This window comes from Haliotis rubra, unplaced genomic scaffold, assembly GCF_003918875.1.
Source record: "Haliotis rubra isolate DU_JTF1 unplaced genomic scaffold, ASM391887v1 Scf154, whole genome shotgun sequence".
Classification (NCBI taxonomy): domain Eukaryota; kingdom Metazoa; phylum Mollusca; class Gastropoda; order Lepetellida; family Haliotidae; genus Haliotis; species Haliotis rubra.
The window spans coordinates 189181-206639 of NW_025765492.1; the positions used below are offsets into that span (position 1 = coordinate 189181).

General features: G+C 39.6%; 1 long non-coding RNA gene across 1 annotated transcript in view; it reads left to right on the plus strand.

Moving 5' to 3' along the window:
* Positions 1 to 10145, plus strand: part of LOC124270707 — a 29755-nt gene extending 19610 nt beyond the window's left edge. The window contains exons 2-3 of the long non-coding RNA XR_006896864.1: positions 7 to 180; positions 9910 to 10145. This is a non-coding gene — a long non-coding RNA (uncharacterized LOC124270707). The remainder of the gene's footprint in view (positions 1 to 6; positions 181 to 9909) is intronic.
* The last annotated feature ends 7314 nt before the right edge of the window (positions 10146 to 17459 follow it).

The window sequence follows — 17459 nt, forward strand, 5'->3', positions numbered from 1 at the left end:
TTGCAGGTGTCTCAACCTACAGTACCTGCTGCAAAGCTCCGGGTCTCTCTTGTAAGGTACACAAGGGCTCGTCAAGAATTCAAAACAGACTGATGACGAAAACCTGTCCCCGGGGATCAGTGCTCACTGGTTGTGCAGGATATGAAAGTTTGGCGCAGCAGCGGGGATCCTTTATAAAAGGTAAATTGATAACAGATCGGTGACACTATCATAGGTACACAGGCATAGTTCTGAGGTATGGTTAATTTATTATTCTTGTGAGATTTTTCAGTCACCGCGTCTTAATCTAATTCCTTCTTTAAAAGATATTTAGATATGTTCAATCCTTGCAAAGTTACTTACCTTTTAACCCTTTCAACCTTACGTGGTCAGGAACTTTAGTGCCGAGTTTCGGTAGCTTTGGGTCCACGTGTATCTGTGGAAGAAGAGTGAGTGAGTTTAGTTATACGCCGCTTTTAGCTATATTCCAGCAATATCACGGCGGGGAACAGCTGAAAGGGGCTTCAAAAATTGTAGCCATGTGGGGAATAGAACCCGGGTCTTCGGCGTGAAGAGCGAACGCTTTGACCACAAGGCTACCCCACCGCCCCGTGGAAGAAGAGACAGAATGAGGAACCTTTTATAAATATGTTCATAAAATAATAACAAAATGAAACAAAATAAAACGTTTTGCAACCTGCATAACCAAACAGCCAGCAGATACAACTGACTGAACCAGCTGTTTTCCTCTGCTTTCGTTAACTTCAATGTTTTCAATTCGTCTCTTAGATATGTTACATTTAATATTCGGAAAATTTCAATCATTATTCTGTAACAAATAAGACCTTTTATTAAGCAATTACCTAATAATGCATGATGTTGTTTTTAATAAGCAGCATTAAACGCCCCACTATCACTTTGTCGACTCTTGGGGAGTATTTTCACTCTGGAGTACATGAGTGAGTGAGTTGAGACTTTTATTCACATGGAAGTGGCTAAAACAAGCTATACATACTGACTCCGGTGGTCAGGTTTGCTGACCTGGTTGACACGTGTCACCGTATCCCAATGAGTTGGTTGATGCTGATGACGTTGATCACTGGATTGTCTGGTCCAGACTCGATTATTTACAGACCGCCGCAATTTAGCTGGAATATATCTGAATGCGGCGTTCAAAAACAAAACAAAACATAACAAAACATGCTTGAAAGAACATATCATAAAACCTCTCGAAAAAACACAGTATAATCAACTAAAACATACAGGTTTGTTCAAGATGTAAAACCTGGCTTGTAATTATAAAACTATTTTACTATTGAAGACAATTCAATATATAAAGGGGCTCTTAATGGCTAGCAACTGAAGGAAGATCACCATACAAAGCACCACTGGGACTTTTCCTACCTGCATGGACCCCAGCTTGATTTATGGTCTAGAAGCCAGAACCCCATAATGGTGAAAATGTGAAGCAGTTCTGATTTTCACAATCAGGAATTGATTTAAAGCCGGTGGTCATCAGCTATCGTGTGTGACTTCCGTGCAGGGGCCCTTTTAAGGTGCATCATGTCATATCAGTTATGGCAATATTTTAACCGATAGCTGGATGGTTTAAATTAATAACTCTGTTTTGGATTGACCGATTTTATCAAAATAGTAGTTTGGGAATGCTAAGATCATGATTTCAAGTTGTGGAAAATAATATTGCATATATGCTCATCGCAAAAGTATTTTGGTGAGGTCAAAGGTCAGTTTTAATAGAAAGGGCATTTAAAGAGAAACTACGAGTTGAACTTTACAAATTAAAGGTAATTTTTCCAAAATTATGCTTTTCTGATTCAGCTATATCATTTGAAGATCATGTATACCTTTCGTTGGCATTGTATTCATGTGAGTGAGTGAGTTTAGTTTTACGTCGCACTCAGCATTGACCCAGCTATATGGATGCGATATGCTCCCGTTTGTCGCCTCTTACGACAAGCATGGGTTACTAAAGGCCAATATTCTAACCCGAACCTTCACGGGTGGCATTGTATTCATGAAAAAACATACAAAGGAAACAAAGGTTGGTACTTGTATTTAGATTACTTAATGTCTGTTCAACAGTAACAGCTCCATGCTTTACATAGTATCAACGATACCAAATTTGTCGAAGATACTGTTGGACAATCATTATAATCACACAACATAACAGAAAGCTTTTAAATGTATAAATCTATTATTCCATATGTCTTTCTTTGATCATCAAAGAATGATGAGTGAGTCATGTCATCATAACCCCAGCAATATTTCCTTCTTATCAATTCGTGTCTATTGTTCCTAATAGTCAGTGTCAACAATGTCAAGATCACGGGGACATGTTTCAAGTCCACATCCACATGCTGAAGTACACGACAGGTTCAACCTCTTACAGCTACACCTTCCTGTACATTGACGTTTACATGCACAGATATAAAGTTGAAGAAGGTCCACGGAAACGATTTAGTCTTAAGTTATTTGCAACTGTAATACCCCTTAGGAATATTTGATGAAGATCTATTACGACAGAAACTACAAAATATTAAGTGCCTACTTTTATGGAGAACTCAAATATATTCCTAGATAATATTCATATAAACATCTTGCTTCTACTGTAACGCTCATAACAAATATGTATACCTCAGTTTTAGTAATATGTAATGATATACACAAAGAGTTACATATAGCATGGTCATAACAGTATGAGCATCGATCTTCACAAGTGGGATACGATGGCATGCATCAAACAAGTAAGTGAGAACGGTTGCTGAAGATCCATTTTGACCCCAAAAAAATTTGAGTCAAAAAAGAAACTTCACATTCTTTCTTCAGGGCACTATAAAAGAACAAGAGATGGTAAGATGGTTAAATTGTTATTATTTCATTGCTGAGATCTGTGTGATGTACTCGATACACTGACAGTGCTATAATCAGTTCCATTAGGCTACACCGCCGTTCCAAAACATGGGTATACAGAATGTCAAGTCACAAGAATAAAAATGCGAAATTTCTCAGTTCAATATCGTGTATGGCCGCCCCGCGCATTTACCACTGCCAAACACCGTCTCCTCATCGACTGCCTGATGCTTGTGAACACGTGGTTGGGGATTCTGCGACATTGCTCTTGCAAGGCAGTGCCAAGTTCCTGCAAATTCTGAGGTTGGTTCCTAAGACCACGAAGCCTTCTCCCAAGTGCATCCCAAACGTGCTCTATTGGATTAAGGTCAGGGGACCTCGATGGCCAGTCCATGACGTTGATTCCAGCGTGTCAACATCGCGGTATGCGGCCGAGCGTTATCATGCTGGAACTGTAGACCTGGGCCATGAGCCGCCATGAAAGGAACGAGTTCAGGAGTGAGCACCTGGTCGCGGTAAGCAGCAGCTGTGAGGTTTCCACGGATGACCAGAAGTCGGGACGGTTTATCCCACAGAAAGCACCCCACACCATGCCACGCCCCCGAATCTGTCGACTTCCTGTACACAACATTGGGCATACCGTTCACGACGTCGTCTCCAGACTCTATGCCTGCCGTCCGCGAATCTGAGGGTAAACCTGGATTCATCGCTAAAGACGACTCGATTCCAGTCCCCTCTGGGGCCATCGGAGGTGACGTTGGGCCCACAGCAGACGTTGACGTTGATAAAACGGCGTCAATATTGGCCCACGATATGGACGTCGAGAATGGAGATTGGCAGCCCGCAACCGATTTAGAATGGTCTGTGAGGACAGTCGACCTCTAAACCCTTCAGCCCTGGTTCGTGTTGTCGGCAGAAATCTGTCACGTAGGTGACGTAGGACGATTTGACGGTCTTCTGCTCGTGACGTCACACGTGGACGACCCGACCTTGGGCGATCAGAAGTGGTGCCAGTTTGTTGTAGACGACCTCGCAAGTCATACACAGTACGACGGCTGCATCCCATTGCTCTTGCGACGTCAATAACTGATCTTCCCGCTTGCAACATGCCAACGGCACGTTCACGTTGCACATTTGACAATCGTGGCATTTCAAGTACCGTTAGAACTGTGGTTTGAAAGTGTTTTTTCAATTCTTGAGGCCAATGCAAACACGTGCATGTGAAGAAAACTTCGATGCGAAGATCCACGTGATCGACTGCACGTGCAAAACCTGATTTGGCACTAACGTCATTTGCACGACGAATGGATGGGTTTGAGTGGGTTTTGCTAACGTTTTTCTAGAGTCGACAGATAGGGATCCCATGTCGGATACATAGATGTATCATCAGAGAAAAATTATTTATTATTTTTCAAATTACATTTTGTGAAGTTTCTTTTTTGACTCAGTATATTTGTGAACCTGTGAGAATGGTTAATGAATATATACATAGTCAGTCTCGTCTCGTCAGCTGATGACCGTCGACAATACAACGCCAGCTCTAAAATATTGACAGACCTGACACCCAGATGAACACTACCAAGTCTGCTGTTGTCAACTGCATTGTTCCAACAGATATTATGAAGCCACCAGCTGTGATCAGCAAAGCGTGTTTCAATTGAAGGACATCTTCTGCTTGCCCAGATCTATTTATTTATTACGAATGCTAATATTATTAGGAGATTAGGTTTTTCAAATGCGTACCCCTCCTTGTAAGAATCACATTCGCTCTGTATCGCTGGGACTTACACATGCCAGTTGTCTGTCTCATACTCCATACTTTCGGCCCAACCCTTCCTGTAATGGAATAGTCTTGACCCCCACTGGTTCTGAATCCTATTTTCAGAGGCTTATGCTTTGCATAACGTGCTATCATACTGTAATTATGGATCCAAACATGCCCCGAATATGCCTATTGGTTTTTCAAGACCATATCTATATTTCTGAATTTCTCCCACATTAAACAACTGTTGTTAGATCCAATATTAAACTTGCACGTTGCGTAGCCTTTTTACGTCACCGGGTTTTGTGCGTGCGTTTCTAAATAACACAGAAAGTAGCGAATTAAGTGACTTACTTTTTATTTGTACCATACTGACTGACTGACTGAGTTTTACGCCGCTTTTAGCAATATTCCAGCTACATCACGACGGGGGACACCAGAAATGGGCTTCACACAATGTACCCATGTGGGGATTGGAACCCGGGTCTTCGGCCGTGACTAGCCAACGCTTTAACTACTAGACTACCCCACCGCCCCGTTTGTACCATAAGAGTCCGGTGTGTGTTTGTTTCTGTGTCGGTCTGTCTGTCTGTCTGTGTGTCTCTGTGTCTGTCTGTGTGTGTGTGTGTCTATGTGTCTGTCGGTGTGTGTGTCGGTCGGTCTCCGTCGGTCCCTCCCCCCTCTCTCTCTCTCTCTCTCCCTCTCTCTCTCTCTCTCTCTCTCTCTCTCTCTCTCTCTCTCTCTCTCTCTCTCTCTCTCTCTCTCTCTCTGTGTGTGTGTGTGTGTGTGTGTGTGTGTGTGTGTGTGTGTGTATGTGTGTGTGACGGGGACTAAAGGTAGGGCAAACTGTGCCAACCATTTCCGCAAACACACTTCAAATCAAGATGGACGTCTTCATGACCATGACTACATCCTAGTCGCTATATTTAATCAGGGGTAAATTTCTTAATGTTTGCACTGTAAACTGATCACCATGTAGATGCTTGATGGGCATTTCGAAGTTGGAAGGTAACATAACAACGTATTGTATGGATTTACATTTACTTCTTTATTTGTTACAACACGACGTTTCTGGGCTGCATCTTGCCCCCTTCACCTCATGAATGGGCAAGAAGTAGCCCAGGGGCTCCTTTCATAAAGCACTAAGATGATCGTAAGTCACTAAGCTAACCTTAGGTCAATGTTAAGGAATGGGAGTTAAGGTTAACCTCAGTAAAGGTTGCTTCGTGAAAGGAGGCCCTGAAACGCCGTGTCTTTATGATATTGAATATCTGCTTGATTTTATGGAATATGGAAAGGTTGATCCAAGTACATTGCATGTACGATTGCTTGTGCGATCTTTTAATCAGCATGATTATTTTCTCCAATTAGCCATGGGGCAGTGGATAGAGAGGAAAGATGGGTAGGTATCTCTTCAAGGCGTTAATACGTCCAGACCTCCAGCGTTGCTAAAAAACACTATTTACAAATCAATACATTTGAAAACAACCTTACCTAAAAGAACTTTGAAAAGTAAAACAACATTGTGTGAAAGTACCTGTGAGTAATGCAGCTGTAAGCAGGTTGTTTACAGATGTTCTGTTATTGATTGAATACATGAATCATGAATCAAGAACTGCATTGCATAATGCATGGATGCGAAACATGTCGCAAATTGTAATGTTGTTGTCAGTTAATACTCAATAAACCAGAAGACTTATAACATATTGCATAGCCTAAACAACTAGTAAACATTAAGCCTGTAACGTCTGTAGCCCTTTTCTCCCACTCACATTTGTCTGAAGAACCGACATTGGGTTGAAGCGAAGTGACCTAATGGAAATCCGTCCGCTTGCAAAATTGAAAATTTACAAACGTTTCCCCATCTGAGGATATATTCATATTTCGAACCCAAGTAAACTTACGAAAGAATCGGAAATTACATCACCTATTACAATCAACAGCAATGTATTGGAAATAATGTGTATTTCAGAGGTATATGGGGTGTGTATATATTTGGTAGTAAGATACCAATACGTCTTTCAGATCAGTGTGCCATATCTTTTACAATGTATTCATGATTGTCAGTGTGAAATAAATCAACAAACCAAAGTCGTAATATTTCACCTTGTAAACAGAAATAAATGACACACCATAATGTCACTTGCAAACCTTCCATTAGGATGTCATATTACTATACATCAGCTTTAAGGGTTTCACAGCACGTCAGTGCCGTGCCGCTGGAGCGTGAAGTGACACACATATAAACAACATTGACACTTATCAAAACATATCTCCTTCTGACGTCATCTGAATTGTTGTTTCTGCCAGAATGTCAATAAACGGAAATTTGTATGACAGTTCAACATTATCTTCGTCATATTTAGTATTGTTGATATATTGTAAAGCATGGAGCTGAAATTGTCTTATATTTTACTGATCTAAACACAGAGTACCAACGTTTGTTTCCTTGTTAATGGTGATTCATGCTGAATTAGAAAAACATAATTTTGGTAAAACTACCTTATATTTGTAAAATTGATAAAGTTGCAAATAGCTTAAGAGTAAATCGTTTCTGTGAACCTTCTTCAACTTCATATCTGTGCATGTGAACGTCAATGTGCAAGAGTGAGTGAATGAGTTTAGTTTTACGCCTCACTCAGCAATATTCCAGCTACATGGTGGCGGTCTGTAAATAATCGAGTCTGGACCAGACAATCCAGTGATCAACAGCATGAGCATCGATCTGCGCAATTGGGGACCGATGACATGTGTCAAACAAGTAAGCGAGCCTGCCCATCCGTTCCAGTTAGTCGCCTCTTACGACAAGCATTGTCGCCATTTGTGGCAAGCATTGGTTGCTGAAGACCTATTCTACCCCGGATCTTCACGGGTCCAATGTGCAACAAGGTGTAGCGGTAAGAGGTTGAACCTGTTGTGTACTTCAGCTTGTGGATGTGGACTTGAAACATGTCTCTGTGATCTTGACATTGTTGACACTGACTATTAAGAACAATAGACACGAATTGATATGAAGGAAATATTGCTTGCGTTATGATGACATGACTCACTCATCATTCTTTGATGATCAAAGAAAGACATATGGAATAATAGATTTATACATTTAAGAGCTTTTTTATGTTGTGTGATTTTAATGATAGTCCAACAGTATCATCGGCATATTTGGTATCAAATACACAATGCCATTTTAGAAAGTGGTCAAATATAACATATGTTATATTTAGGATTACACTTTCTCAGTAAAGTACAGATTCTAGTACTTTTGTTGGGTTGAGTCACATATGTTATATTTGGTATCGTTGATATTATGTAAAGCATGGAGCTATTACTGTTGAACAGACATTATGTAATAGTTTGCTTTTGGAAAAATTACCTTTAATTTGTAAAGTTCCACTCGAATGCCCTTTCTATTAAACTTGACCTTTGACCTTACCAAAATATTTTTGCAATGAACATATATGAAATAATATTGTCCACAATTTTAAACATGATCTGAGCATTCCCAAACTACTATTTTGATGAAAATCGGTCAATCCAAACCAGAGTTATTAATTAAACCATCCAGTTATCGGTTATAATATTGCTATAACTGATAAAGGGCCGTAAAGGGCCCCTGCACGGTAGTCACGCACGGTAGCTGAGGACAACCGGCTTTAAGTCAAAGCTTAATCATTCCTGATTGTGAAAAACCACATCCCATTCGGTAGCCAGAACAGCACCACATTTTCACCATTTAGGGGTTCTGGCTTCTAGACCATTACACCACCCCTTCGGTCGTTGGCAATTGTACTCAGAGTTATCCATCACTTAAAACCACAAATATACTTATATTAATATACTACTATCTTGTAGGCCTAAATTTATTTTGAATGCTTGGAGACTTACGTACCCTCTCAGGGGGACAATACGTTCACAATACTTCAACCCCTTTCAGAATAGTGCCACTAAAAATATCAGTTGCTAATATAATCTACCAATTATAAACTAACATATATCTATTTACAAAACATATTTATGTGACTTTTTCAAGCAATTCTGTTTATGTAATGATAACTAGACATTTTATTTTGAAGTCGCGAAAGGTCTGAAAATAGTATATATCGTTTTTACCTGAACTGTTTATGGATATAGTATAGAGCTGTTTATGTGGCATAAACTGGAATATGCTGTGAAAACAGACATGTTATCTAGTAATTGAGAAGATGTTGTTCAGGATCAAAGACAGGTGTATTACAGTCTCACTCGTAGTACATATAAAACTTCATTTACATATACAGCATAAAGAAAATATGCTACGACCAGTCGCTCAGCCACTTACGAGAGTTACAGTTACACCAACAACTGCACCACCATCCTTAGGTCCATCAGTAAATACGCGAGTGAGTTTAGTTTTACGCCGCACTCAGCAATATATCCAGCCATATGGCGGCGGTCTGTAAATAATAAAGTCTGGAGCATACACTCCAGTGATCACCAGCTAATAGTAGAATAGGTGTCATTTTAATGTATGGCTAGATTTGTCTGAATTGCTAACAGCTGGAGGGATGGTGTAAATCCATCTAGGGTCCATGCAGGTAGCAAAGGTACTGCAAGTCCCCATGGTCCTAAGTATGGTGATCTACCTTCAGTTGTTGGCAATCTATAGCCTGTTTTTATATCATCTTGTCATATTTGTTTTAGATTTAATTACGAGTTATAAATTTATATCAGTGATAATTCAGTTGTTTTACTGTCCTTCGTTTACAGGTTTATATAATTTACCTTTAAATAGTATAAATCAAGAACTTGATTTAGTCACGATATGGCTGAAATACTGACGATGTGACTTAAAATCTCAACTCACTTACTCACTCAGTGATCAACAGCATGAACATCGATCAACGCAGTTAGGATACGATGACATGTGTGAACCAAGATCCCATTAGTCGCCTCTTACGAGAAGCATGGGTTATTGAAGATCAATTCTAACCCGGATCTTCACGGGTCCATCAGTAAATAAATATATCCAAGTTATGTGACTTTTGTATGTTTCTTAATAGATTTTGTTCTTGTTGCTATATTTGTTGGTTGGTTTCTGTTTTCTTAAGTTTGGTTAAAGTTAGATTAAAAGTTGGTTGGGAGCAATATATTAAAGGTTGATATTGGCAACAGATGTAGCATATTTGCTTTTTATCACACCAGGTGGTGGAATGAGATTACTGTAATATATCTGCGTACACAGGTCAGTTTGTATTTATGTCATACCAGTGTTGCTCTGGTATCATACCTGTATTCACGGATTCCCATTTCGGTTTCAGATGTCAGGGGAACCTCAAGATGTCACGTGGAAGGCAATAATAGGAACACCGTTGTTTACTATGTTTGTTGCCGATCAAGACCGACCTAACTCAAGCTCCTGGTTCTGAGCTCTGATAATCTCCCATACGGTTTTCGTTCTTAAATAAGCGAGAGAGTATACTTCATTAATGCAGGAATGGCGTCTTTTTTCAAATTGTAACCAGAGTTTATCTTTATTAAACTGCATCTGCAAACGCATCCTGTCATGATCTTTTAGTTTTGACTTGCATCAATAATTGTAAGGCAAACTACTTCGTTCGACTGACGATCATACAGATTAAATTATAGTACAATAGGGATCGGCCTCCGGGGCAATGCCGTAACCCATACATTATGCCAGGCGCTGTGTAAATGCAATAAATTCAATACAACAATAGCTTCCATCTTCAACTAAGGCCGTGCAAACATACAATGGGAAGGCTAAATTGTACGGAACAAGTAAGATATCAGGAAGATGTTCCAGGTAGCAGTACCCTTGTGCAATCATAGAAATGTGACCTCATGATACCTTATCAGTAGAGGACATGTTGTAAATAAGAACTACACGTAAAGGACAGGCAATGGATGAAAATGACAGAATGCACTTCGATATAAAACGTCAATGAACAAGAAGCATTGTCATGATGTTTCGCCGACACTTCGATTTTGACTCCTAGGGTATAACAGCTGTGAAACTCATATGAACATACCACTGAAGACCATAGACGATAAAACAATCATGCAGATACAATACATCACAAGCAGCGGAGGGTTAGAATATATATTATGATACCTGAAAAATTCCTTATCATGATTTATTCCCAACGCTCAGTCATCATCGGTTGTTGACAATGTCCACTGTAACACCCCTTTTTGATGGTGCATCAAACAATAGCATGTCATTTTAGGATACTTCAACTCATGTCGAGGGTTCAACAGCCAATGTTTTACGATTTTGCCAATGAATATGATTTCTTCATCTGTTCCTTGACGACATGCTATATCGTCCATAATAGGAATCTTGAATGCGTGTCAGTGTATATTGACATTGTGCTATATCGTCCATAATAGGAATCTTGAATGCGTGTCAGTGTATATTGACATTGTGCTATATCGTCCATAATAGGAATCTTGAATGCGTGTCAGTGTATATTGACATTGTGCTTTGTTGTCCATAATATGAATCTCCGACTCATTTAAAATATATATTTATTATTGAGAGGAGTCAGCGATTTTGCTTTTAGCAATATTCCAGCAATATTACGACGGGGGACACCAGAACTGGGTTTCACACATGGTACTCACGTGGGGAATCGAATAGCGTGACGAGCGAACGCTTTAACCACTAGGCTACCCCATGGCCCCTTATTGAGAGGAACAAGACATTCTGTACTAGCCATGTTTGTTCTCTTACGTGTTGATACCCAAGCTGAAACGTAACTGTTAACCGAGAATCAGTCTGTAAGAGAACTATGCGTGACACCAACAAACAAATGTGCTGTGATTAGCAGTTGTATTATAAACTCGATTGAGTTCACAAATCAGAACAAAGGTATCACTACCACAGCACTAAATTGTGAGGCAGTACAAATTCAGACCCAATATCAACCAATAATTAGTGAGTTAAAATCGATAACTAGCGACTTGATATCATTCAATGGCAATCAATAACCAGTGAGTTGTTTTCAATCAATGGCAATAAATAACCAGTTAGTTGTTATCAATCAATGTCAATGAATAACCAGTGAGTTGTTATCAATCAATGGTCATCAGTAACCAGTGAGTTGTTATCAATCAATAACCAGTGAGTTGATATCAATCAATGTCAATCAATAACCAGTGAGATGTTATCAATCAATGGCAATCAATAACCCGTGAGCTGATATCAATCAATAACCAGTGAGTTGATATCAATCAATAACCAGTGAGTTGATATCAATCAATGGTAATCAATTACCAGTGAGTTGATATCAATCAATGGCAATCAATAACCAGAGAGTTGTTATTAATCAATGAGTTGATATCAATCAAAAACCAGTGAATTGTAATCAATCAATAACTGATGACTTGAAGTCAATCATTGGCAATCAATAAGTAGTGAGTTGATATCACTCAATGGCAATCAAAAAGTAGTGAGCTGATACCATGTTCATATTACTACGTGTCAAGTACATGAGTTGATATCATGTAAACGAACTCCAATTTCGTTATTCAGTTCAGTTGTTGGCAATAAATAACCTGTTTTTATATTGTATTGTCATCTATAGTTACAATGTTTTAGTGTTAATGACTAGTTTTAAATTGAGATAAACTAGTTGTTTTACTGTCCTTCGCTGACAGTTTTGTTTTTAATTTACTTTTATTTATTGTAAACAAATTATTTTTGTAAATGGTTTGTACATATTTGTAGTCATGATATGGCTGAAATAATGCCGATGTGACTTAACATCTTAATTCACTCACTCACTCACTATACAGTTCAGTTTTTAGTATGACCCACGTCACTAATCCGCATCAAAGGATTTTCACTGTAATACCAATTGTGTTTTCCAGGGAAGACACCGACTGTATAATCAAAGAGCAGCGGTTATAACTATAGTGATTGTAATGTTCAGCACTCGGCAACGGTAAGCCAACTTGCAACTAGGGTTAGGCAGGATATAATCGTCACACACAATGCCTTAATGGTGCCTTGAGATGTGATGTGAGACAAGAGGCAATAACCAGCTCCCCTTACATACCTAACAAAAGATGCGATCTACACAAAGGCAGATGATTCTGGAATAAGCCCCTCGGGGCCTCTTCCAAATCATTCCACACTACTGTGTCTAAATCCAGTCTAAATATATCATACCACTGCCCCACTGAATGTACAGGTACAATGTATAATAGTTAAAACATAAGGAAGGATGAAAATATATGGATGAACAACTTCTTTATTACATTGAGCGCGATGTTTCGGTGAAGGTTCTATAACACCGTTATCAAGGTAGTGATGAAAACCTACGGTGTTAGAACCTTCACCGAAACGCCGCTCTCACTGTAATAAACAAGTTGTTCGTCCATATTTTGTTTTGGTTAATAATTTGCCGTGACAAAAGGTTAAAAGTCCCCTTTGAACCAGCAAAATAGAACACAGACAAGTCTAAAATATTCAATAATATATTGAACAAACAATGAGCAGACAGCCTCCCGTGGTGTAGTGGTTAGAGCGTCCGCCCGGAGAGCGGAAGGTCGCGGGTTCGATCCCCGACCGCGTCATACCAAAAGATGTTAAAAATGGTAGTTGTTGGTCCCTGTCTGGCGCTCGGCATTAATGGGTACAACAAGGACTGGTCGGCTCGGAGTCAGCATAATGTGTCTGAGTGGGGTATTCATGCTTCACTGCGGGATGGTATCTCAGTGGGCTAGCACTATAAAACCAGCTTAAGTCTGGGCTAGTACAAGCAGCCGCACATACACGTACACACGCATGCACGTCGTCATAATTATGAGCGAAATATTCTCAAGCCCGACGTAAAAACCCAATTTCACCTCACAAACAATGAGCAAGCTACAAAGAATGACAATACAGATATCTACTACAATGCAATTGAGTCACAAATCTAAAATATTGGATCACAAATATACAATATTAACTCACAAGAGTCTTGCCATTTACAGTGAGAGCAGATATACTGATTGAAGGTTGTATACAATGACAATAGACGAATAGGCAAGCACGATCAGTCTTGAAATGACGATGGCGGACAGGTGTTGATAAATCCAGTCAAAAGTCCCGTCGCACAACACAACAACCAGCCTTTATATAGCTCTTACACAGTTCTCGAGCATTCTAGTAAAGGTGGGCAGCATCATTATCCACTCAGAACATTAGGCGATTTTCTCGAACATACGACCGGAAGTCAAAACAAAATAAAGCCAGCCAAGATGGGCATCTCTGAAGTGCTATCTCAAAAGGCGAACCGCTAAAAATACTAGTATTGAACATATATGATGCGAGATGCGAGCCAAAACCCACACTCAAAACTTTAAACACTGTGACCCATAATGACTATCACCTAATCAATGTGATATTACAATTAAATATTACAAAAACCATACTCTCGTGACAATATTGTCATCCTTCCAACTTCTAAATGCCTCTCAAAGAAGTTAAAACACTGCTCTAAAACGTATAACACTGCTTCATAGCAGTTCACAAAGATGAAATTGTTTCTGTAAAGCGGAGTAGCACAACTTTGGCTTTTTAAATTATATGATGATATGAAAATATCCTCCCCAGCCGCATTGTTATAATTCAAATCTAAGTGTGTATAACATTTAACCCGTCACAGGCCTTCCAAAAGAGACAAACAGAACACCCGAATACGAGCTTTAAATAGCATAGCCACAAACTTTCCAGCCATGATGCAATATCCATGTACTTTTATATTGTGAAGATATATACCCTACACATATTAATGGAGACCAGGACAAACATGGGTGTAAGTGAGATGGCCTGTTTCTTTACTTAAAATGGAAGTAAGAATAAGTATTTTTTTAATCCGCTGACTTGTGCGTGCTGGAGCAAAATCATTTATATATTTGATATTTGATATTACTACCCCAAAGCATTGATTTGCAACTGAGGGATCAACACCTGAATGCACTTATGCCCACTGAACTGATAACCATGCTTAAAGCAGGGTCAACATAACGTCACGTTGCAAATATGTCTTATGTCAACATAAGGGTATGAAGGAGCCATTACCAGGGAGGGACTAGAATCCATCACGTTTTGGGGTGGGTTCAGCAGAGCTTGAAACACGGCCTCTATTTCCGACTGCGTGACAAATGTGAGCTACAGCGAGGCTAACCGCATCAATGCAACCGTATCGTATGGTGCAATCGAACTGGTCTGCATCCTTATGGACGACAGCACAAGCCTCCATCGTGCTAAGGTCGTTGATTCTTACCTGGAGCAGGAACAATGTTCGCCTGAAGGGACCCACTCGGTCACCATACCTTATACCTGTCCATACCTTATACTTAGTGCAATCGATCTGGTCTGCATCCTCATGGACGACAGCACACGCCTCCATCATGCTAAGGTCGTTGATTCTTACCTGGAGCACGAACAATGTTCGCCTGAAGAGACCCACTCGGTCACCATACCTTATACCTGTCCAACATTCGTGAAACGAGCTGCAGATCTGCCATCACTCACCTGTCCTTCCAGAAACCCTTTAAGGAAAAGTAAAACAACCGTGCCTTGGCAACCATCCACACATTTTTGGGGTACATAATTATAATACAAAGTGAGTGAGTATGCTTTTACGCCGTTTTTAACACTATTCCAACAATATCACGGCAGGGGAAATCAGAAATGGGCTTCACACATTGTACGGATGTCGGGAATCGACATAATACAAAGATGCCAGGGTGTGACCGTGTCACGTAGATGACACACGCACCACTGGGGCTTCACGTTTTAGGGTTTGTTTTTGTGACTTATTGTCAGTGATGGCGCACATGGCGTTATCGATGCTTTAAACGAGTTAAATCTAGTGAGAACAGAACATAAAATAATTTACCGCTTCATTTGTTGACATATAATAAAAGTTATTATAACATATGATATTACACCATCCATCTTATCTCTAAGTTTTACTATGTGTGTATAGGGATATATTTTATCTATGCATTCTTTTATGGAGTTTATGTGTCTCGTAGGCCTGTAAAGGCCGGGCAGATGTTTCTCTCTCTATATAATAAGTCATCTTCTATAGCGCACAGCCTCCAAACACCAAGTCTTTGCTCGCGACGCTTAATCGGAATCTGATTTATATTACCCCGGATAACCCAAGGTTATAGGTTATAGTCACATGGCTTTATCCAACCGGGTACCCATTTTCTGCTGGGTGAACAGAGGTAATTTCAAACAAACTCACTTGCCTAAGGAGAGACCACATGTATCACATATGTACCACGCAGATCCATTCATGAAGGTAAGTCCCCATGGTCCCTGGTATGGTGATCTACCTTCAGTTGTTGTCAGTCTACAGCCTGTTTTTATATTGTATCGTCTTGTATAGTAAATATGTTTCAATTTTTTATTTACTAATTTTTAACTTTACATCTGTGATAAACTAGTTGTTTTACTGACATATATTTATAATAATTATAGGTAAATTACAAAAGTCTAACTTGATATAGTCACATTATGGCTGAAATACTGCCTATGTGACTTAAAATTTTAACTCACTCACTCACTCACTCATTCACGAAGGATGGTGGCACAGCTGATCATGAGTGCCCAGCTGACACAAAACGTTTTGGCAACGTTGTGGGAAGGCTGTAGACTGGAAGCATATGAAGGTATGGTGTAAATCTAGCTTGGGTGGAGAAAGCAAATGAACTGTGTGGTGATCTGATCTATAGCTTGTTATATATTGCCGTGTCTTTTACAGTTAACATGTTTTAGATTTAATAATTAGTTTTACATTAATAAATGTGAGTGCTAGATGTTTTACTGTCATTCGTTGACAGGTGTTTATAATTTACTTTATTTATCATGAATCTATAATTGGTTTTACTCACGATGTGTCCGACTTAAAATCTTCACTCACACTAGAAACGCAATAAGTCTGGGGTAACATTACTGGTAGTATCAGAACATGAATTCAACGTTTTCACTTTTTGGGTGACGAACGTCTACATTTATCTGTTTAACACCCGATAGGATTAGTATTCGACACCGTTTCAATGGCGCGAGTTCGTACATTGTAGGTCTAATGCTTAAGAAATGGATTTTATTTGCTTTGGGAGCACTTCTCTCTGAACCACATTTTGTCAGGGAACATAATTCGATCACAGTACACAGCTTGGGATGACATTGGCATACCCGGGGTTGAATTTTGAATTTTGATTTCTTTTTAAAATGCCGCCTAGGTATTTACAGGAATCGACCATTCCAAAAATATCGTGACCAATTATATTCCTATTTTATCCGATAGGTATTTATTTTGGGGGTTGGGCTGTTTTTAACGCCGCACTCAGTAATATTCCAGCTATAGAGCGGCGATCTGATCAACGTCATGAGCATAGATCTACGCAACTGGGATACGATGACATGTATTTGCATGTCAACCAAGTCAGCGAGCCACTCTCCTACCCAGAGTTCCATGCGTCAAGCCAGCATAGTACCTATGCCACAGGCCAGAAAGATGTGACGATTCGTCACATCTTGCACCGTCCATTCAATATAATCTACATATTTCTTAACTCTTTTATTTTTGACGAGTCTACACATCTAATTAAACATCTTTGATAGAATGGTTTAGTTTCACTGAGAAAATATCCTAAAACATGTAACACTATTTCCATTTGCGTAGCGATCCTTTGTTTACATAGGTTAACCTTGTACGGCTCCACGTGCTGTCATCGAAGCCAACAGAGAGCAAACGATGCAACCAGTTTGATATCTAAATATGTACTGTCATAAACCTTCCTGGCGCAGCCCCCTCTTGTGACAAGCATGGTTACTGAA